Here is a 24,281-nt window from a genome sequence, read left to right as displayed (position 1 = left end):
TTTCTGATACGTACTTTCGGCATACAGACAGACAGACAAAGACCATTTCACAGATTTTTGCACACAGGTTGGCACGTAATCGTGACTGACTAAATTCCGTAATCTAAAAAACGCCTTTCACACACACATGTTGATCGAAATATTGTAGCACTTTTGCATCCCCATTATGGAGACGTGGAAACTCTACCCGAGGAAAGCAATGTAGTCGTCCTAGATAGTTTTAACGTTCAAGGTGTTTGTCTGTAAAACAGGAATTGCCTTGCAGATCAAACCGTTACATCTGCACATGCACAGGTACACTTTCAACTGAATTGGCAAACGGTCCTGAAAACAACTTTAAAACAGATGGCAGGTTGGCAGTGTCCTCAAAACGTTTAGGAAACTATCGTTGTAATTCTTTCAAGTACACAATGAAATTTTCAAATTTCGCGTTTTCTTTAACACCAGTGAGCTTAGGGAGCTTGAGTGTTTTTTTTTTTTTTTCAGAATGTGTCCCTTCTACAATGAGCTTTTCACCTTAAGTTCATGACCATCAAATCAGAAAGAAGTTATCTTGCAGTGTCTTACTGTGGGCAGTGTGTAGTCAAGTCCAGTTAAAATGTGAAGTCTGCAATCCATTCCAGATGTTTTGAATTTTGTTCCTGCACCCCTTTTTCCTTCATAAATTCAACAATAGCGATTTTGAAATCGACAAATTGTTCCACGTATGCGCCTTGACTTCACCAACGTACTTTGCAGTAATATAGGCAGTCCCCATACTCTCCGTTCAGTTCTATTGAAAACTGTTGCAACTGACTGTGGAATGATGCGTGCGACTTCAGAAGTTTTACTGTTAGTACCACCAATTTCTTCACGTGTTCCATGCCTGCAAATTTAGCACAAAGTGCTTCTTGGTGTGCAGAACAATGAACACCGTCTGTGGATCATTGTAATTTTTTGCGCTTTCATTGTCAACTAAATCTTTAAGTTCTTTCTCCACGGTATTGTAATGCCGTTTCATAGCAAATATGCAGTACCCGTTCCTTACGTGAATTCTCAGTTCTCGTTCCTCTCTTCTGTCATTTCCATTTATTTTAAAAGATTGTGACAGTAATTCGCTAGATTGCCTCTTTTTGTGTGAACAGCTACTGGACCTGCGAACGTCCTTCATACCATGAACAAATAGTGAACAAATAGTGAAGGATAAACAGTGCTAACAACACGATTCTTCCGAACTCGAAGGTCTGTGCTGTCCGAAAAAATGCCGCACCGCAATTTTAAATTAAATGTCACGCTGTTTCGAAATGTCATGCTGGATACTACAGAGGCCCTAACTACTTTTTGATTTGACTGAATACAGGAAGAATCGTACCCCAAACTATATTTCTAAAATTAAATTTTACGAGATTTTAAATTGTCACCCAGATTTTACCAAATGTATGGGCTACAGGCTTAGAGGCAGCCGTCTCGTGCTTACACTAGTGCGAGTTGGCACTCTCTTGGAATGATGAACTATCTTGTCAGTATCCACAGAGACCCCCCCCCCCCCCCTCCACACACACACACACACACACACACACACACAATAGTGGATGAGTCACTGGCCACTTGCATGCAGCAGGGCTGTTCTCCAACTCGCATGGTTTCTACACGGCTCACAATGGAGTCTTGCAAATTCGTATTTATCTGTGATAGGACGACAGACAAAGGTATGACGGATCAGCGTAAAGAGTGCGTTATGATCATAAACTGTTTTTATTGAGTAAAGTGCTGGAGGTTAATTACTCGGTGTTCACGTATTTCCGTACCTTACGAACACAACGCCTGCATAACCCTGACAAATAACACGGGAGGTCGTCAACTAAGGATACTAAACCAGTAACCCCTAATAGAAGTGGTGTCAGTAATGGGATCAAATGTTAAAATCCTACAGTCCTATGGAGGTGCAGTGAGAATTCTGAGTGCTCCTGCCATCTGTCAGTGGCGCAGCAGAAGCGTGGACATCAGCTGACAACACGGGGACATCCAACGCTGAAAGTCAGGGTGGTCTGCTCAAATTTGGCTAAAATGAGGAAGGCAATGATTGATTTGTTGAACTTTTTCCTGTACTTGAGTGATTAATCAAAATGGCGGAATTCAATCCAGTAACACGGTCGATCTCCAACCATTATAAACGATTTGCAAAGAGAGAGACAGCAATTCAGACTAGAGAAACGAGTGCAGCCTCCCAAATGGCTTGTCAAATATAGCTCATGCAGTGCTGGTGCAATAAAGAATTTTTCCTAATTGCCATCAGTACCATTGTTTGCAGGAAACTCGAGGAAGACATGAAAGTATTCTTTTGGAAACTCGAAGGAGCTGCCTTATTGGGTTAATGGACTGATTCAAATAGGTTAGCAGTTGCTAAATTAAGGATTCAAGTATCTGCGTTAACACGAAGCCAACTTGCATGAAATCAGAAGAGTACAATGAATTTAAAGTGACAGTTGATCGGAGACTCAAACACAAAAATGCTATCACGTTCTACAGAGAGGAACTTCATAGTCTGCGCATGCGACAAGAATCTACTGAGCAGTTTGCCGACATAATTCGAAACGTCAACGCAAAAACATATGAGCTGGGAGAAGACGAGAATGAGAATCACATTTAGCTGTTCGAAGCTGGTCAGAGAGGTTTAGACACAAAGGTTGTATGGAGAGGAAATAAGCAAAGCAGTTAGATTGGCGCGATGTAAGGCCATTTGGAAGCAGTATATGCAGCTATTGGCTTCGTGGAAGCATTTATTGTATGTCCTTAAAAGTATTGCGTTTGTAAAAGAGAATGATGAACTGAATGTAATGAATAGAGACATACAAAATTACAAAACACAAACTAGATGTGATTACCATAGGGTACTGACTGATGAGATCTGTTGATCACAGTCCACTTGAAGCTGGGAGACAGTTCTATAATAGGTTGCCAAAAAATATAAAGAAACTCTGTAGAAATCTTTTTAAAGGAAAACTGAAACAGCTGTTAATTCAAAAATGTTTATTATCATTCAAAGATTTCTGACAGTTGACAGTTCTAGTTTGTATACTATAGTATATTAATGTTAGTATACGTTTATATAATGTATTACTTGTTATACAAATTCATTATATGTATGGCATTACATCTTTGTAAATGTACAAATGCTGATAATGTCCAAAACTGTAAAGTTATTATTATTACTACTACTACTACTACTACTACTACTACTACTATTAAAGCAGCCGAATGATAATGCGAAGAGAAGAGCGTCGCATGTTCAACACAAATGTAGTGTGCTACAGATGTAAGAAGCATCGTCACAAGCATAAGAGCTGTAAGGAGAAACGAATTTACTACAGTTGTCGAATACAGGGTCACGCATCGAGAGATTGCCGGAATTAAAGAAAAGAGCAACAGGCAACTCAGTAGATCAAACGAGTACGCGGACGTACGTGCCACCCCACCGTCCGCCCCCTGCCTGAGACAATAATTCCTGTTAGGTCCACCGAAAATCAGATCCAAAAATGACTTTGATAGGTGCTGTACATCGTGGATGACAAATCAAGCTACTTACTGACACGGGGAACATAGTCGTCACTAATGTGATGTTGCATTGATAAAAGGGTAACTGAAGAACACCATAGTTAAAGGTGCATGGGTCAAACGGCGGGGAGTTATGTACCACAAAGAGGTTGACATAGAATTATGTTAAGGCCAAGAAAAATACACAGTGATGGTGCAAGTAGTTTCAAACAATGAAACATGTTAGAAAGATGTACTTTGAATTTGTGCCTTAATCTGGTTGTTATTGTTACTACCTTGTGCTGCAATTTGTGCAGACGAAATTTTTAACAAATCGGTCATATTCAGTGGTTTTTCGCTTTCTTGTTCTAAGGTGTCCTCATACCCAGATTCTACTTCTCGTGTTTTGCTCGGTTCACTTTCGACTTTCGATGAATTGATTATATCCATCGAGTCATTGACATAACCACTGTCTTCATTCGTGTCATGTTCCCCACCTTGTTTTATTTGAGACGAGCTCATCATCTGAAACTAATCGTTGATGTGCGTATGGTTCGCAATGTAAGCCTGTTGCCATCCTATGGCGTCATCTCTGCTCTCGTCTAGTGAGCTGCTGCGACCTAGTATACAATTTTTTTTTATGTTTTGTTCGTTTAGACCTCCTGTCGTCTTTGTATCCATTTTAATTTAGTTAACACTTTATATTTTATCTTTTAAAGACCTGCAAATTTTTCTGTTAATTATTTTGCCCGATCTATTGCAAGTTCGCACCGCTGGACATTCAGTGCTCGTCTTGCAATTGTTTTACACCCAATATTTATATTATAATCTGTACTTTAGTGAGTAAAACTGACAAATGTCCTGTCACGCAGCACCCTGTATAACACACTACCGTGTTTATGTCACTCTTCCCTAACAACCGAACCATTAGTCTTGTCACGGGAAAAGCCCCATATATAACACTAACGTGCCGTGAAACACGCTAATGTTACCCTCTGAGAGGATTTCCAATTTTGACTGCGCGTGTGTCTCATGAACAAAGGTATCGGACTATAATTTTGAATATGGAGAAATTAACAGAAAAACTAAACGGACTTTTAACCTTGGGAGTTAATGAAAGTGGTAAAATCATAACACCACTTTGGATCAAAGAAACATAACTCCAAAACCAGTGTTTTGAGATAATTTGATGTAAAGGTTTCGTTCAAAAATCTGAGTACTTTCTTAAAAGTTTTTCACCAACATTTCTATGGTAAATAAAAAGTGTACTTCATTGACTGCTGTTTTCTACAAGGTATTGAATATTCTAGTCGCTCGGTGGACACTAATGAAAATATGTATAAAAAATAGAAAGAAACATTCCAAATGGGAAAAATATATTAAAAACAAAGATTCCATGACTTACCAAACGGGAAAGCGCTGGTAGATAGACACAATAAAAAAACACACAAACACACACACAAAATTTCAAGCTTTCGCAACCAACGGTTGCTTCATCAGGAAAGAGGGAAGGAGAGGGAAAGACGAAAGGATGTGGGTTTTAAGGGAGAGGGTAAGGAGTCATTCCAATCCCGGGAGCGGAAAGACTTACCTTAGGGGGAAAAAGGACAGGTATACACTCGCACACACACACATATCCAGACACAAGCAGACATATTTAAAGCCAAAGAGTTTGGGGGCCCCCAAACTCTTTGGCCTTAAATATGTCTGCTTGTGTCTGTATATGTGTGGATGGATATGTGTGTGTGTGTGTGTGTGTGCGAGTGTATACCTGTCCTTTTTCCCCCAAGGTAAGTCTTTCCGCTCCCGGGATTGGAATGACTCCTTACCCTCTCCCTTGAAACCCACATCCTTTTGTCTTTCCCTCTCCTTCCCTCTTTCCTGACAAAGCAACCGTTGGTTGCGCAAGCACAATAAGCTGGTCTACGCCTCTAAATGGGTTCATATTAGTTCTGCATGGATGAAATAGTCTTTCTCTTGCTGTAGATTTATGCTTACCATATTCACCTACAAAATCTTGACCGTGTCCATGATATAGTAATCGAGTCTTCGTGATAACTTTGAAGTACACAGGTGGGCATCTCCAATTCTTCTATATTACAGTACTACTTGGAAAAATAACTCAAGTTTTCACTAACGAAATACGAATGTGTTATTTCTTCCAAATACATCAAAAATAGTCTTTTCACTTATTCTCATAATCAAAGCTGTAACCACAGATTACACTCTTAAATAACGTGTGTCAACCTTCATTCATTAACAGAGAGCAAGCCCTTCCTTATACTGCGGAACAGGAAAAACATCTTATGTTTTTTAACATTTGAAAATAAAAAATACATGATGGTAAGCGCAGGGTCTACGCTGGGCTACCGCTCCTCCTTTTCTCTTTGCCTTTAAAGAAAACGAAAACATAAAAGCAAAAAATGTAAAAGGTACATCACAAATGCCCCCCCCCCCCTTACTGCATACTGTCTAAAATAAGTCTCTTTTATTTAGGGGGACAGTATACAGTATACTTATTTATATTGGGGCTCATAGTTTGGTCACGTAGTGCACGTCAGTGGCGTTTTAATATCCTTGTGCTACTACTAGTGTATCTACAAAGCTTCATTTCTTTGTCCACTGCAAATTTATACACATAAATACATTCACATATATTTATATACATTCACATATATTTGTATACATAATAATATAATTTTGTTATTTATCCTTACATTTGTTCAGTTGTATGGGATGAACAGGGAAAAAGTGTAAATTACTTAAATTGTCATTTCACTCTGTTTTAAAAATTGTTTTTCTCACTTGCTTTCGGTTCATTGGCAATTCTGATAAAGTGTCCTTTCGGCACACGCTATCTCATTGTTCGCTGTATGGCCAGCAGCAGCTCATTGTTTAACGCGCCCGCCGCAGTAACACAAGCGCCACGTGAGCACCAGCACTGCTCGTGCATCCATTGTAATGTCGCTCCAGGCTAATGAAGTCGGTGTTGTGTATGCCCTCCAGCCCAGAAACTGGATACGACGGATTCAGCTCCAACGCCCAACCTGAAGATCACCAGTAACTCATCTCGCACCTGGACGAGGTTTTCGGCCAGTGAAATTGAAGGTAAGCGCCGCACTGCAGGACTCGGATTATCTTCCGATATGCATGGTAGTTCAGTGGTCCTCACGCATCAATTAGTGGTTATACGGATTTCCTCTGATTTCTCCGTCGCACACGCATCACACTCACTGTATTCACTTCGCTAAATTGTAGCGTTTATTCTTATCACGGCTCAGCCATTATTTTCACTATTATCAGGCCGTAATATTTTTGTATCACTTCCCCAATTCTATTCAATACCTCCTCATTAGTTATGTGATCTACCCATCTAATCTTCAGCATTCTTCTGTAGCACCACGTTTCAAAAGCTTCTATTCTCTTCTTGTCTAAACTATTTATCATCCATGTTTCACTTCCATACATGTCTACACTCCATACAAATACTTTCAGAAACGACTTCCTGACACTTAAATCAATACTTGATGTTAACAAATTTCTCTTCTTCAGAAACGCTTTCCTTGCTATTGCCAGTCTACATTTTATATCCTCTCCACTTCGACCATCATCAGTTATTTTTCTCCCCAAATAGCAAAACTCCTTTACTACTTTAAGTGTCTCATTTCCTAATCTAATTCCCTAAGCATCACCCGACTTAATTCGACTACATTCCATTATTCTCGTTTTGCTTTTGTTGATGTTCATTTTATACCCTCCTTTCAAGACACTGTCCATTCCGTTCAACTGCTTTTCCAAGTCCTTTGCTGTCTCTGACAGAATTACAATGTCATCGGCAAACCTCAAAGTTTTTATTTCTTCTCCATGGATTTTAATACCTACTCCGAACTTTACTTTTGTTTCCTTTACTGCTTGCTCAATATACAGATTGAATAACATCAGGGAGAGGCTACAGCCCTGTCTCACTCCCTTCCCAACCACTGCTTCCCTTTCATGTACCTCGACTCTTATAACTGCCATCTGGTTTCTGTACAAATTGTAAATAGCCTTTTGCTCCCTGTATTTTACCCCTGCCACCTTCAGAATTTGAAAGGGAGTATTCCAGTCAACATTGTCAAAAGCTTTCTTTAAGTCTACAAATGCTAGAAACGTAGGTTTGCTTTTCCTTAATCTTTCTTCTAAGATAAGTCGTAGGGTCAGTATTGCCTCACGTGTTCCAACATTTCTACGGAATCCAAACTGATCTTCCCTGAGGTCGGGTTCTACCAGTTTTTCCATTTGTCTGTAAAGAATTCGCGTTAGTATTTTGCAGCTGTGACTTATTAAACTGATAGTTCGGTAATTTTCACATCTGTCAACACCTGCTTTCTTTGGGATTGGAATTATTATATTCTTCTGGAAGTCTGGGAGTATTTCGCCTGTCTCATACATCTTGCTCACCAGGTGGTAGAGTTTTGTCAGGACTGGCTCTCCCAAGGCTGTCAGTAGTTCTAATGGAATGTTGTCTACTCCCGGGTCCTTGTTTCGACCTAGGTCTTTCAGTGCTCTGTCAAGCTCTTCACGCAGTATCGTATCTCCCATTTCATCTTCATCTACATCCTCTTCCATTTCCATAATATTGTCCTCAAGTACATCGCCGTTGTATAGACCCTCTATATACTCCTTCCATCTTTCTGCTTTCCCTTCTTTGTTTAGAACTGGGTTTACATCTGAGCTCTTGATATTCATACAAGTGGTTCTCTTTTCTCGAAAGGTCTCTTTTTTATTTTCCTGTAGGCAGTATCCATCTTACCCCAAGTGACATAAGCCTCTACATCCTTACATTTGTCCTCTAGCCATCCCTGCTTAGCTATTTTGCACTTCCTGTTGACCTCATTTTTGAGTGTTTGTATTCCTTTTTGCCTGCTTCATTTACTGCAGTTTTATATTTTCTCCTCTCATCAATTAAATTCAGTATCTCTTCTGTTATCCAAGGATTTCTACTAGCCATCGTCTTTTTACCAACTTGATCCTCTGCTGCCTTCACTGTTTCATCCCTCAAAGCTACCCATTCTTCTTCTACTGTATTTCTTTCCCCCATTCCTGTCAATTGTTCCCTTATGCTCTCCCTGAATCTCTGTACAACCTCTGGTTCTTTCAGTTTATCCAGGTCCCATCTCCTTAAATTACCACCTTTTTGCAGTTTCTTCAGTTTTAATCTACAGGTCATAACCAATAGATTGTGGTCAGAGTCCACATCTGCCCCTGGAAATGTCTTACAATTTAAAACCTGGTTCCTAAATCTCTGTCTTACCATTATATAATCTATCTGAAACCTTCTAGTATCTCCAGGGTTCTTCCAAGTATACAACCTTCTTTCATGTTTCTGGAACCAAGTGTTAGCTGTGACATACTCTGTGTGCAAAATTCTACCAGGCAGCTTCCTCTTTCATTTCTTACCCCCAATCCATATTCACCTACTACGTTTCCTTCTCTTCCTTTACCTACTCTTTAATTCCAGTCACCCATGACTATTAAATTTTTGTCTCCCTTCACTACCTGAATGATTTCTTTTATCTCATCGTCTATTTCTTCATCATCTGCAGAGCTAGTTGGCATATAAACTTGTACTACTGTAGTAGGCGTGGGCTTCATGTCTATCTGTTGTTGTTGTTGTTGTGGTCTTCAGTCCTGAGACTGGTTTGATGCAGCTCTCCATGCTACTCTATCCTGTGCAAGCTTTTTCATCTCCCAGTACCTACTGCAACCTACATCCTTCTGAATCTGCTTAGTGTATTCATCTCTTGGTCTCCCTCTACGATTTTTACCCTCCACGCTGCCCTCCAATACTAAATTGGTGATCCCTTGATGCCTCAGAACATGTCCTACCAACCGATCCCTTCTTCTGGTCAAGTTGTGCCACAAACTTCTCTTCTCCCCAATCCTATTCAATACTTCCTCATTAGTTATGTGATCTACCCATCTAATCTTCAGCATTCTTCTGTAGCACCACATTTCGAAAGCTTCTATTCTCTTCTTGTCCAAACTATTTATCGTCCATGTTTCACTTCCATACATGGCTACACTCCATACGAATACTTTCAGAAATGACTTCCTGACACTTAAATCTATACTGGATGTTAACAAATTTCTCTTCTTCAGAAACGCTTTCCTTGCCATTGCCAGCTTACATTTTATGTCCTCTCTACTTCGACCATCATCAGTTATTTTGCTCCCCAAATAGCAAAACTCCTTTACTACTTTAAGTGCCTCATTTCCTAATCTAATTCCCTCAGCATCACCCAACTTAATTAGACTACATTCCATTATCCTTGTTTTGCTTTTAGGCCACAATAATGCGTTCACTATGCTGTTTGTAGTAGCTTACCCGCACTCCTATTTTCCTATTCATTATTAAAACTACTCTTGCATTACTCCTATTTGATTTTGTATTTATAACCCTGTATTCACCTGACCAAAAGTCTTGTTCTTCCTGCCACCGAACTTCACCAATTCCCACTATATCTTACCTTAACCTATCCATTTCCCTTTTTAAATTTTCTAACGTACCTGCCCGATTAAGGGATCTGACATTCCACGCTCCGATCCGTAGAACGCCAGTTTTCTTTCTCCTGATAACGACGTCCTCTTAAGTAGTCCCCGCCCAAAGATCCGAATGGGGGACTATTTTACCTCCCGGAATATTTTACCCAAGAGGACGCCATCATCATTTAATCATACAGTAGAGCTGCATGCCCTCGGGAGAAATTACGGCTGTAGTTTCCCCTTGCTTTCAGCTGTTCCCAGTACCACAACAGCAAGGCCGTTTTGGTTAGTGTTACGAGGCCAGATCAGTCAATCATCCAGACTCTTGCCCCTGCAACTACTGAAAATGCTGCTGCCCCTCTTCAAGAACCACATGTTTGTCTGGCCTCTCAACAGATACCCCTCCGTTGTGGTTGTACCTACGGTACGGCTATCTGTATCGTTGAGGCACGCAAGCCTCCCCACCAACGGCAAGGTCCATGGTTCATGGGGGGTACCCCATTCATTTAATTTGGAAGTGACTTCAATTTACCTGCGATATGTTAGTGAAAATACATAATTAAAGTCCACAGTAGGCATAAACGGCAGTCCAAAATTGCTCTAAATGCATTCTCTGAAATTTATTTTAAGCCCACATGAACTGTAAATGGTTGCGACAACATACTAGACCTTGTGACAACAAACAATCCGAAGCAAATATGAGCTACAGACCCAGGTCCTACATATGACGTCAACTCGTAAACATACAGTGTGGCCTTCACAACTACACATAGAAAATTCATTCCAGCACTACTCACTACATGGAAAAAAGAGGATTTGCTAGAGTCTGCTTCAGAGGTTGCTTCTAAACTTGTAGTGCGTCATTACTGTACTTATTCTATCCTTGGCATTTGATAAATTTTCATACTATGTACAATATTGATAAGTGCTCGTTTGTAAGGAGTATGGGGATTGTTTAATTCTTTGACGATCCTGACTTTACACATTCGTGTACACATATTTCAAGCCGTATACCTGCTTTACTGGTGCGACGACATATAGATGTTTACCTTCATAACATGTGACCAGTAATTTTACTGTATTTTCGTCATGTGTAATTCCACTCATAATTCATTCCAGCTATGGAAGAACGTGCTTATGTTAAAGTACTGTTTTCGCTTCTGCATGTGTCAAGAACTCAGTGTAGAAAATATTGTTTCATTGCATTTTATGTTCATCCCTTGTACGAATTGTATATCATATTTTCATTTATATTCACCTTATAGTTGCTCACGATGTAACAGTTAGTCACTAAGGAAATATTTTTTATACATTCTGATGTATTTTTACATTCTGATGTATTTGTAGCAAATTACTGTGCTGTGGTGTACGTTAAATATACCATGTACCTTTGTTACTATTGACTTCACTGTTTCTTCTTTACTCTTTACTGCTTCTTCAGGATGTTCATTTTCACAATTATTTCTGTACATGTAACTTCATACTTCGCTTTCCACGCTCATACAATCATTCATTCTGAGACTTAAAACTGTATAATCTATTCTTTCTTACGTCGCCTTCGTGGCGTTTTCGTAGGTACCCCTGTAATATTCATCTTCATACTCATCGCCATATACCCATATAATGATTCATTAAAAATCTTCCACATAAATCGTACCTGTTGGTTTCTTAGAGTAGCACCACCACCCTATTTATTTCTTCCCACAAATATAAATAAACTCATATTACTCTAACACACTTTCATCTCTTTTTAGTGTCACTCCATGTATGATATGTCACCACAAACGTGGATTAACTAATTGATATCTCCAATTGAATCAAAAATTTTTACACTCTATTTCCTAGTATTATCCATCTGTGAAATTCATTTATTTCTCCATATTGCTTTTTAAACATTTCGTGTTCAAAGTTTTATTTTGCTGCTTATGCTTTTCCTATAAGGTACCATGTAATTAATAACTACTAACATAAGCGAGTTCTGTAATAACAAATTTGTGGGTATGTATCCTCCCTGTACATTAAGCTCGCTACTTCTAATGTTGTCTGTAAAGAAGTGTAGTTCTGTAAGCGCACAGCTGCTCCTCTCGCTAAATCTTGTACGATATGTTATAGTTTCCGTCTTAGTCACACTCATTTTTTCTGTGTGTATATTTCATTCTATCTTTCCCATCGTCACTCACTTGCATGCTGTATGTAAGTCGCTTAGTTCTCAAGTTCTGTGCTAATCGCGTTCTTTTAAGTATACCTGTTGTAACTTCTCTTTCAGACCTATCTTAATCCTGTGTATATACTCCTCTACTTTTAATCCTTATACTTATTTCTAACTCTGGACATTCAGTAGCGTATGTTAACTTCACAAATTTATCGTATTCTACGCTCCTTAGTTTACTTGCGCTGATGCGCTCCTTTTCTTAAAACTATGTATGCTTAACCTAATGATATACTCTTAAAAGTAGTACTCTTTATAGTATAGTCTCCGACTTGGGAATAAATGTCTATATTCGTTTTGTTTGTGTAATTGATTTACGTTAGAGTAGTCAGCTGATAGGTACTCTCATTTCCCATCGCTTCTGTTTTGTCCAGTTGGCTGCGCACCATGGAGCAACTTCAATTCTAAAATGGTTTCCGTCGCTGTGTGCAGTGTGTCTTTGCGCATCTTAGAGGGTACACTGAGTGTATCCTTGCATTTTGCATACTCTGCCCCCTACGATCTGCTGTTAGCCGCTTTGCATATAGTTGTTAATGTACGCTGCACTTTAAGCGCGGCTGCACATCTTAGTACATTTCACCGCTTATGACTCTCACTTAAAGCTCGCGCACTGCGAATTCCTTTCTTTTCCATCATTGTTATCCAAGTTTCTGCGCCTGATGTAGTATAACTACGTCATCTAATGGTTTCCACTCGTTCAGTATTGTGTGTAGTTGTTTTAGTTCTTGTTGTATATTCTCGTGTTTCCTTAAGGAATATCAAAAGGTTTCCTTTGCTTCTTTAGATATTTAAGTCTAAAGAAAGTACAATATCAGAATACAAGGAAAATTTCTATTCACTAAGTTGCATCTCATTCTTGGCATGTTAGATACTAAAAGAAAATTGAACATTCCTCATTAGCTAAACAACAGGACAGTAAGAAGAGGGAGAGGAGAGGATATCGGAAATATGAGTATTGTACCACCTAGCTGGAGAGGAACCGAGCGTCAGTAAGTTTATTTGTCAAAGGGCGACAAACCTCCTCCGGTCATGTGTTTTATTGATACAACACTCAGGGAAAGAACGAGACTTGAATTTTAATTTAATAAATCTTTATTTGGATACATGCCTTTTATTTTACCATTTTTTTTATATTTCTTATCAAGTATCACCCAAGATATGGCTTGTCAACAACGATATGTGGACCAACATATAAAAATTGCCATTTTTTATTCAATGCTTTTAATTCGATGATTCTGGAGGAGTTCTTAGTAGTACCTCCTGTCCAGTTTGGAATTCTGTTACATTTTTCGGTTTCCTTTTGTAAATTCCTTTCCTTATTTGAACTTGCTCTTCCAATGTTATTAGTGCTCGCTGTATTTTCTTATCTAAGGCTATGCCTTTGTGCCCTAGTTTAGGTACTGGTTTTGCCCATTCATCTAGTTCTACCTTTTCAAACATAAGTTCGGCTGGTGTGTAGGTGATTTACTATTTGCTGAAACGGACCCAGGTATTTTATCCATTTCTTTTGATTCTGTGGTATACATGGTGGTTCATTAATCATGACCAGGCCAAATGTCTCACGAAATAAGCGTCAAACGAAAAACTACAAAGAACGAAACTTGTCGAGCTTGAAGGTGGAAACCAGATGACGCTATGGTTGGCCCGCTAGATGGCGCTGCCATAGGTCAAACGGATATCAACTGCATTTTTTATATAGGAACCTCCATTTTTTATTACATATTCGTGTAGTACGTAAAGAAATATTAATGTTTTAGTTGGACCACATTTTTCACTTTGGGATAGATGGCGCTGTAATAGTCACAAACGTATAAGTACGTGGTATCACGTAACATTCCGTCAGTGCGGACGGTATTTGCTTCGTGATACATTACCCGTGTTAAAATGGACAGTTTACCAATTGCGGAAACGGTCGATATCGTGTTGATATATGGCTATTGTGATCAAAATGCCCAACGGGCGTGTGCTATGTATGCTGCTCGGTATACTGGACGACATCATCCAAGCGTCCGGACCGTTCGCTGGATAGTTCCGTTATTTATTTAAAAACGCATTCTCAAATTGGTCATATGTCTCACTGAGTTCCGACATCTCTGTAGCCCCTTCTATGTGTCCTACCACATATTTGATCTTTTGAGTTTGTGTCCAAGTCCTTAGGCAGTACATTCCTAAGGGCTTGGACAAACACTATCGAGTGCGTTCGCTTTGTTTCATTTGAAAATATAGGAAACTGTCGGTGTTTTATTAAACTCTCGTCCATTAACAACGCTGTCCAGCAGGATGAAACAGCATTTACATGCGGTGATGACATATCCGTCTCACAAAAGTTTTGCCCGTTGCTCGCGTCGTGCGTCGGCATGCTCTCGCGCGGTGTGGGTTGGGCATTGTTGTCCGCGCCACTGATTTCTCTCACTGGCGGACGGCTGTTTACAGCTCCACATAGCGCCCCCAGCGATGATATTACCGTATATTGATAATTTTCACTTATGGACCGTCTGACAGCAACTGAATAAAACACAATTTTAGTGCCATACGCGTTTCGCCTTTATTTTCTGGAAGGCATCATCAGTGGCAGGTTGCGTAGACAGTTTCTTACATATTACGCTCCTGTTGCATTTTTGGTGTTGTTCTTCTTCCTATTGGCGCTCATAGGAAGAAGAACAACACCAAAAATGCAACAGGAGCGTAATATGTAAGAAACTGTCTACGCAACCTGCCACTGATGATGCCTTGCAGAAAATAAAGGCGAAACACGTATGGCACTAAAATTGTGTTTTATTCAGTTGCTGTCAGACGGTCCATAAGTGAAAATTATCAATATACCGTAGTATTACGCGCAACTGAGGAGGACAGGACCACAAAAGTTGAAGATATTACCGTAGTTTATTTGCTAACTATTTCGTCCATTAATCTTTGTTCTACCAGATTGTTATCATGTTCGACGTGTTTTAAAATTTCTTCTTCCTTGTCCCCCCCGTTACATCCTTTTACTGCCTCCACATAAGTACGCTATTCACGTACACATTTTTCCGCGAACGTTGTGTTTTCATCTTTTGTATTGCCCTTTACTGTTTCCGTAAAATTGCACATTGTCTTGGTTGATTCTTTTATGTTCTAACTTACGTAATCCTATCTCGACTGTGATTTTCTCTACATTTTCTGTTAAGTCGTCACAGAAAGAATGCAGCTTCACTACTTCTGATTGTACATTATCTATGTCAACCTGCGTATTCTTTTGCATTACCTTTAAATTACCCTGAGTTTTTGTGATTCCGAATAGCTCCTGTCCATACGTGCGTGTGAGTGTTTCAAATTTTTCTTCCACTGTGCCTTTTAATTTGTCACTCATATCGTGAACTTAAGTTTGTACTTGTTCGTTAATTTTTCTATCCACTTCCGTGAACATTTGCACAATCTGCTGTGTGAACTTCGTATCCAGATTATTGAGTTCTGTGCGCACATTTTTTACCTCGCCCGAAATGTTTGTCGTGTTTGTGTTTACCTTCCCGATCTCGGACTTTGCTGTGGTCATGTTCAAAAATGCTCAAATGTGTGTGAAATCTTATGGGACTTAACTGCTGAGGTCATCAGTCCCTAAGCTTACACGCTACTTAGCCTAAATTATCCTAAGGACAAACACACACACTGATGCCCAAGGGAGGACTCGAACCTCCGCCGGGACCAGCCGCACGCTCTATGACTGCAGCGCCGTAGACCGCTCGGCTAATCCCATGCGGCTGTGGTCATGTCTGCTTTCATATTAGTCGTGTCCACTTGCATTTTTTCTAAACTCGACATTTTTTAATTTACTGTGTTCAAATTGGTCTCTAAACCCATTTTTGAATTTATGTCTGTTAAGGCTCGAAATAAGGCTTGCATATCTTCCCTAGTCACTTCTGGCCTACGCCTGTCAGCATCTGCGTTTGTACTACGCGTACTACTTTTATTTAAAATATTCGTTTGCCTTGAAGTGTCATTAATTTCATTTACTGTCATCATTGTTACGTTTTGCAATTGGAAGTCTACTACATTGGCATTTTGATTTGGAAATGACATTTCCTTATTGTTTTGTCCATCCATTGTAGAAATCTTTACGCCTCTGCAGTTACCGAAATTAATATTTTCTCTGTTTGGATTTTGCTTCCGCACTATTTCTCGCGCGACAGACTTCACATACAGCAATATGTAATTGTCATCTCAATAGTTGTTTACTCAATACGTTTTTCGTACTGGTAAAGTAATCTCATTCTCTCTACTTGATTGCAATTGCGTTAACCTCTGAAGCTTTAGGTTCTGGATTTTAGGAAATAGGTGCTTGGATTTTCTAATAGTTCTAGTAGGAACGCATTTTCTACACGCATTGGGCGGTTCTGTCTTATTGTTGTCTTGTGACTGGTACTTCCCTTTATTGTAGTTTTAGTTGTCCACTCCTGGTATTGTTGTCTTCTTCCTTTTAATTTATTTATTGTTTCTTTTTCTTTCAGTTAATATTTTTCCAGTGTTACATCATCATCTTCGTCATGTCATCAGCGTTTGTGGAACATAAAGAAATTATTAACATACATGTATATTCATTGTGTTAATAATATTAGTACTCACAGTTTTGCCCACTATGTATCGTCCGGTCATGGTTGCCACTTTATATTATAATAAAAAATGTTAAGATATATGAAAATAATATGATTAATTTTTCGGCACTCGGACAAGCACAATAAGCTGCGCTATGTCTGTAAATGGGTTTGTATTAGTTCATATTAGTTCTGCATGGACGAAATAGTCTTTCTCTTGCTATAGATTTATGCTTACCAATTAATAATACAACGTCAGATCACCATATTCACCTACAAAATCTGGACAGTGTCCATGATATAGTAATCAAATCTTTGTGATAACTCCAAAGTACACAGGTGGGCTTCTTCTATATTACAGTACTAATTGGAATAATAACTCAATTTTTCACTAACGAAATACGAATGTATTATTTCTTCCACATGCCTTAAAAATACAATCTTTTCACTTATTCTCATAATGAAAGTGGCTACCACCAATTACGCTCTAAAATAATGTGTTTGTACCTTCATTCATTAACAGAGAGCGAGTCCTTCCTCTTACGGAGGAACAGGAAAAACATTTTATGCTTCTTTGCCTTTTAAAGAAAACGAAAACATAGAAGCAAGAAATGCTAAAGATACATCACAATACAACACAGACATTTCAACGAGCCAAAATTAGTGGTTTACATGAAATGAACTGGCAACAACGTTAAAGGAGACAAAAACAGAAAATAAACATGAAGTCTATTCCTGTGATTCTTCCACATATTCTAAATTGTTAGCATCATTGAGTACTTGATATAATGAGGAGGTATAATACCCTTACTACATACATCTATAAGATCTTTTTTCTTTTCTTTACGTATGTACAGAGGACAGAGTACTGTCTTCAGGTCTTGAATTCGAAGAATTTTGTATAGGCCAGGTCTTTTCTTGGTGTGCAAAACCAGAAAGTCACAATCATCGTAGGAATATTTGAAAAACGTCATGTCAGGCTGATTTTTCCTGTATTGCATCCAAAAAATCTTAAGCCATTTCACAGTTTCTCCATCCTCTGCAGTTTTCCTATTCTGAATTATTGTCTTCTGAAGCTGGTTGAAATCTAAAATTTGAGTGTTATCCATTTCTGTCTCTCTGTACTTGTTGGAGGTCATTCTTCCAATTGTATACCAGCCAATGGGATCAAAAACATCCACGTATTTACTTTTTCTTTCGATGCTCATACGCACTGAGTCTATTTCCATTTGTGAATGTCCATGCTCAGAAAAGCATTGGTCTATAGTTTGAATGTCCGGTGTATTCACTGCATGCAAACACATCATCCCACAGACATGAAGCCACCTCTATGGATCCCCTTTTTGCTGTTGTCTCGTCCCACATGTAACATTCGGTTTTGTTTTCTCCTACACTGAGAACTATGAGGTTATACATGGAGAGAGTTCTTTTATAGAATACTGCCTTTGAATTCACTTTAGGGCAGTAAAGCACAGCTTGTAAATCAAATTTAGCTAGGAAAGATTCATCTTTTCTTGCACTTACTTTTTTAATGTTCTTAAATTCCCTTGCCATTTCTTTCCTTTTCAAATGCTCTTCCTGTTTCCTTTTAAAATCTTTGTCTTCCTTTTCCTCACCCGAAAGGTGTGAAAACTTTGAACATTTATCACACATATCTTTTAGTGGCCTGTGGAATTTCAGATTAAATTCCTTTGCGAATATCTCCCTATACAGCCATAATTTCTCAATTGTATTTCCTTCTTCATAGCATTGCTCCCGATATAACTTATTATCTTAATACTCATATCAGCAGGTAAATAATCTGCTGTACATTCTTTCCTCTTGTAATGACAAGGAAGGGTAGGAAAACTCTTAATGTGTTTCCTTATAACTTCTTTACTTTCTTTGGGTCTCTTTACACCTGGCTCATGACATCCTTTTTGCTCTTTCTCAGTTACGTGATGTTCATCTCTTTTTTAATAATATTTCTTACAAAGATTTCAGAAATGTCAAAATTCTTGAGAAAAAACTGCATACACACTTGAATCTTATCAGATCCCTGTATTAGATACAATTTCTTGGTCGTATTCCTTCGTGAGTTATCCGATTGTGTCAAACTTCGTTTCTCTTCTTCGACTAACTTATTTAGAAACTGTCTTTGTAGCTAGCTCAACTGATCCAAGATCGCAGTAGGCTCTATGGATATTTTGTCTGTCCTGCTCGGTAAACTTACTGGTGCGCTGTCATGGACATTTAGAGCAATCTTTTGGCTTCAAATTTCTTGCAGGAACTTCACAATTTTTCGTAGTAATATATGCCCTATCATGCTGTCGACTGATTATTCTTTGATTTCTTTTCCATTCCTCTTTAACTGCTACCCTTTTTCGTTTTCTTGTTTTGTTACTATTCTCAGTACCAGCATTGTCATCTGTGGTTTCCTCATCCTGATTGTGATGATTTACTTGGGCATTAGTTGCATCCTCAGCAGTTTTTGTGACACTCTTTACAAGGGACGTTCCATGTTCAACACTGCTCTCCGTAACAATAACATGACAGGTATGCAGAGGAAGGGAAAAGAAAATTAACTGGAACTGCTGTAGTGTCTAGTAATTGTTTGGCTTCTCACCAGAATCTGTACTGTTGTCTGGTTCATAGGAAGGATCATCATTTGTATCTGAACCAATGAATGCCCTGAGCATCTCCACATCATGTTCTTCCACAGCTATGAATATCAACAATAATAATAATTATAATAATAATAATGACAACAGTTGTAATAGTAATAATAATAATTATCTTTATTATAGTACTTACTACCGAAATATATACACTAAGAAACAGGTTCTCATATTTACAAGATTCCACTAAATTCTGTTCCTTCTCCAGGCACATTTTCACCATGCTTCTTTCTCCGCACTGCATAGCGCTCCTACTTGCTTGTAAACCCATTCACAAATGGAACAGTATTTATCTTCCTTGCCAGGAAGTCGCATTTCATTGTTGTCGCAGAGCGACGGCGACAGTGCTTCTAAATAGAAGTAGCGGGAAAAGCGATTTCTAACAGTTCTATTAGGATCAGAGAAATTTAAGAGCTGTTCCGTTTCACAAATTAACATTGCATCCAGTGGTCTAAAAATAGATCAGCTCTTCCGTCTGTACGATCCTTACTATTTTTCATAAAATGTAGATATGTTGACAACTGAATGGAAACCACATAAGATAGGGTTACACTTGTTTGATTGTAATGTAGGTCTTGACTCCATGTACCTTATGGTACTAACAACTCAAAAGTGGCAAAAATGCAGTTACGTCCGTCTGATCTTAAATGGGCAATAAGTGAATGAAAAAAAAAAAATGAACAGTCACTATCTCAATGAGGCACATTAATTTGGAAATAAATGTTTAAGAAAATTGAATATCAGTTATTGAAGTTACTTTCGTTGAGATTTCCCTTTGAATAGCAAACAGGATACAAACTGATACAGTGCACTCTAAACTGTGTGCAGCAGCAGTTACCAATAATGCACACACCAGTAAATTATAGGGAGTCGATTTGCACCAGGTTCATACTAAAGGCAGCTACACTCAAAAGCATTACTCAATCAAATACTGAAATGTTACTGCATTAAGTGCAGAACTAATTTTGGGCATTTCAGATATGAGGGGATTTTATCATAACTAATATGAATAAATAAATAAAATAAAGATGAATAATATCACAAATATACTGTTTAAACTCCTCTATATGTATCAGTTTTACTTAGCAACAGTAATAGTTCAATTTTCTTTCTGATAGGCGGAGAATATGATGGAGACCCATAAACTAGTATAGTTTCACTGGTCAGTGCTCTCTGATTATTACAGTAGAAAAGTCTAATTCGAAAAGCTAATCATTCACTTCACTTGGAGCAGTTCATAATTTACTTTGCAAGACAATAAAATATAACATTGGGCTTAATTAACTTCAAAAAAGGAACCATGTTTTTTGCTCGCGTATCAGGCCGTTTTTGGAAACCCAGAATCTACTCTGTAGGAATCAACATGGATTCCAGAAACAGCGATCGTGTGAGACCCAACTCGCTTTATTTGTTCATGAGAGCCAGAAAATATTAGATACAGGCTCCCAGGTAGATGCTATTTTCCTTTACTTCCGGAAGGCATTTGATACAGTTCCGCACTGTCGCCTGATAAACAAAGTAAGAGCCTACGGAATATCAGACCAGCTGTGAGGCTGAATTGAAGAGTTTTTAGCAAACAGAACACAGCATGTTGTTATCAATGGAGAGACGTCTACAGACGTTAAGGTAACCTCTGGCGTGCCACAGGGGAGTGTTACGGGACCATTGCTTTTCACAATATATATAAATGACCTAGTAGATAGTGTCGGAAGTTCCATGCGGCTTTTCGCGGATGATGCTGTAGTATACAGAGAAGTTGCAGCATTAGAAAATTGTAGTGAAATGCAGGAAGATCTGCAGCGGATAGGCACTTGATGCATGGAGTGGCAACTGGCCCTTAACATAGATAAATGTAATGTATTGCGAATACATAGAAAGAAGGATCCTTTATTGTATGATTATATGATAGCGGAACAAACATGGGTAGCAGTTACTTCTGTAAAATATCTGGGAGTATGCGTGCGGAATGATTTAAAGTGGAATGATCATATAAAATTAATTGTTGGTAAGGCGGGTACCAGGTTGAGATTCATTGGGAGAGTCCTTAGAAAATGTAGTCCATCAACAAAGGAGGTGGCTTACAAAACACTCGTTCGACCTATACTTGAGTATTGCTCATCAGTGTGGGATCCGTACCAGATCGGGTTGACGGAGAAGATAGAGAAGATCCAAAGAAGAGCGGCGCGTTTCGTCACAGGGTTATTTGGTAACCGTGATAGCGTTACGGAGATTTTTAGCAAACTCAAGTGGCAGACTCTGCAAGAGAGGCGCTCTGCATCACGGTGTAGCTTGCCGTCCAGGTTTCGAGAGGGTGCGTTTCTGGATGAGGTATCGAATATATTGCTCCCCCCTACTTATACCTCCCGAGGAGATCACGAATGTAAAATTAGAGAGATTCGAGCGCGCAAGGAGGCTTTCAGACAGTCGTTCTTCCCGCGAACCATACGCGACTGGAACAGAAAAGGGAGGTAATGACAGTGGCACGTAAAGTGCCCTCCGCCACACACCGTTGGGTGGCTTGCGGAGTATAAATGTAGATGTAGATGTAGCATTAGAAATCACAACCACACTATTTTGAAAATGAGCTTAACTTATTTGCCTTTTTATCATCTGTGAAGCAGGTATTCTAGACAATAATATTTACACCATATTGCACTGTAATCCTACAAAAGTATATTTTGTAATAAACAAAGGATACTTTAGCAAGAGCCCATCCAACTTCACTTTTGTGGTTTTAACTTTAACTTTTACTACTCCGTTTATATTAGACAAAAAACCACTTATAAACACTGGAATGCAAGAATTGTTCATTTAAATCAGGAAACTCAGTTTTAGTAGCACTTAGGTGAGGACCCTGCATAGGTTCATGATCAGGATAGAATATATGGTTCCGGACAAGGATTTATACTGTTGTAATAATTAGTAAAACAGCACTCAAATTGACTGGTCCATGCCCATATACATTACTGAGTGTGTGAAGTTAGTGAAGCAGTGACGAAGATTGGTGGCATGCGACATGGCAGCTAACTGTATTCATGGCTGTTGATGTTCAAATGCTCTATAAATCTGTTCTTGGCATCAGATTTTTAACATATTAGAGCCATTCCTATCCTTTAATAAAGCAGCTTCCAGTTGCCTCTCTTAGCACTGTCGAAGTGTACGTGCTACGGCTAGCTGCATACTGCATACTGTTCACACGAAGGAGCTGCTCAGTTCGACCACCAAAACCACCTTTTACATCACACCATTCCACTGCCGTAGTGGGGGGACTTCCCTACAGCTTTTACATGTTACAAATACAAGTGCCCTAAGCATGAACCAGCTTTCAACAAACATTTTCTTTTTATGGACATGCACATATTATAATAATTTATCATTTTAACATATCATTTTGCTTTTTTCGTATATACATTACAAAACTCTTAATTTTCTTGCCACATATCAAGGATTTTAACTAAATCAGAATACACACTCCACAATTGCAGATACACAGCTGCATAATATAAACCTGCTTCTAATCGATATAAGTGTTACAAAGGGAATGTCTAGAGTGGAGACATCAATATGCCACCTGGACGGCCGAAGAGCAGGCCTATGTTGTTTTCACCAATGAGTCGCGATTTATTCTGAAGAGTGATTCTCGATGAATTCTCATCTGAAGGGAATATGGAAACCGATTTCGAGACCCAAACATTGTGGAAAGTGATCAATATGACAGAGGGTCCCTAGGAGTGTGGGCAGTGATTATGTTTACTGTTTGAACCCTTCTCCAAGAAATTGTAAGGGTGAATTGGCAGGGTTTAATTGCCGTCAGGTATCATGATGAGATCTTGAGACCTCATTTGTGATTGTTGCGAGCTGCTGTGGGGCCAAACTTCATAATGATAGTTAATAATGCTCAACCTCATAGAGTACAGGTAGTCGAATTTTCTTCGAAGGCAGATGTTGCATGCATGATATGCCCTGTTCGCTGTCCCAATTTGAATCCCATAGAGCATGCCTGGGATGCACTAGCGAGATGGCTTGCATCACATCAGCATCCACCAACCATTCTCCAGAACTGTGAGCAGCTCTGGAGGAAGAATGGGCATTACTGCCTAACCTGAGATTGATGATGTTTTCACAGCATGCCCCATCATTGTCAGGCCTGTGTTGTTGCCAGAAGTGGTGACACCCCATACTGAGCACATTAACTGGCTGTCGGAATTATGTGCAAATTCATTAAGTTGGAAGAAATTAAGAACACTTCTGTCTACCACCATGCATGTCGCAGTTGTTTACATTCTGTATTCTATGCTTTGTTTCTGCTTTACTGTCACCTGTTTATACTGTTTTGTGGCAAAATAAATGCAACCTTGCAAACTTTCCATTTGTTGCTTTAATTTTGGACACCAGTGTAGTTGTTGGACTCATTGCCTTTGTTTGCAGTAACACATAATAAGTCCCGGGTAACCACAGTGCAGGCTGACTGGTATGTCGTCCTCCGTCCTCCAAAGGTCTGTTATTTTGTGAGGTTTTTCACTTGGTAGAGATTTTGGCTGTGTCGGCATTGGTTGGGTGCTAGGTCGTTGTTTGATGCCAGCGCCATAAGTTGGAGTTGATCGAGTCCATTCATCATGGTGCTTTCAACTGGTGGTGGAGATTAGTGCCAAAGATCAATACCCTTCTTCTTAAACATTTTCTATTACATTGTGACATATGTGGTCAACATTCATGGTCACTGTCTCTTGTGTACTCAGTCTGATAGTTCTGACTGCCATGAAATGTTTTAGCTCTTCTCTTACAATCTGATATATGAGAGAAGCAAGG

At 39.0% G+C, this 24,281-nt stretch overlaps 1 protein-coding gene across 4 annotated transcripts in view; it reads left to right on the top strand.

Moving 5' to 3' along the window:
- Positions 1-24,281, top strand: part of LOC126466965 (uncharacterized) — a 115,537-nt gene that overhangs the window by 65,439 nt on the left and 25,817 nt on the right. For all 4 annotated transcript variants that reach the window (XM_050096425.1, XM_050096426.1, XM_050096428.1 and 1 more), the window contains one exon: positions 6,520-6,621. The gene's annotated coding sequence lies outside the window, so the exon portion shown is untranslated. The remainder of the gene's footprint in view (positions 1-6,519; positions 6,622-24,281) is intronic.

The sequence above is a fragment of the Schistocerca serialis genome, chromosome 1 (assembly GCF_023864345.2).
Source record: "Schistocerca serialis cubense isolate TAMUIC-IGC-003099 chromosome 1, iqSchSeri2.2, whole genome shotgun sequence".
Taxonomy (NCBI): Eukaryota; Metazoa; Arthropoda; class Insecta; order Orthoptera; family Acrididae; genus Schistocerca; species Schistocerca serialis.
This window is presented reverse-complemented; position numbering and strand designations above follow the sequence as displayed.